The sequence below is a fragment of the Mastomys coucha genome, unplaced genomic scaffold, assembly GCF_008632895.1.
Source record: "Mastomys coucha isolate ucsf_1 unplaced genomic scaffold, UCSF_Mcou_1 pScaffold8, whole genome shotgun sequence".
Lineage (NCBI taxonomy): Eukaryota > Metazoa > Chordata > Mammalia > Rodentia > Muridae > Mastomys > Mastomys coucha.
The window spans coordinates 72,984,621-72,985,201 of record NW_022196914.1 but is presented as its reverse complement, the minus strand read 5'-3'; positions in this window follow the sequence as shown (position 1 = coordinate 72,985,201).

Genomic DNA, 581 nt, shown 5'->3' with positions numbered 1-581 from the left:
ACACACACACACACACACACACACACACGCCTTCCAGAGCTGCTGCTGCTGCTGCCCTCTGCCTCTCTTGCTAGAGTACCAGTGCCAGAAGGATCTTGTGACTCACCTTCTCCTCAGGCTCTCTGAGAGGCTCATCTTGGGCCCTCATTCTCCTCAGGCTCTCTGAGAGGCTCATCTTGGGCCCTCATTCTCCTCAGGCTCTCTGAGAGGCTCATCTCTCCACCTCTCTGCTTCTTTTCACTTCTTTCTCTCTTCTTAGCCTTCTTGTGCCATGCCCATATTTACCTTGCCTCCTTTGATGGGTAGGACGCAGGCTTGGAGGCCATGATGGCATCCCCTCCTGGATCATATCACCACATGTTCGCACTCTCTGCACCAGGGGTTGCCTCTGTGGGAAAAGAAGGCCATAGGTGTTTTCCTCTCTTTACTGTCAAAGAAAAGGGACATTGGGAAGAATCAGGGAAACTATTCAGTGGCAAAGTCAATAAGAAATTACGAAATTCAAGTTAAAGAGCTTTCTGGGGTCTTGGGAACCATGCAGACATCTAGATGGATGCCATCAATGGTCTTTTATTTTCAAT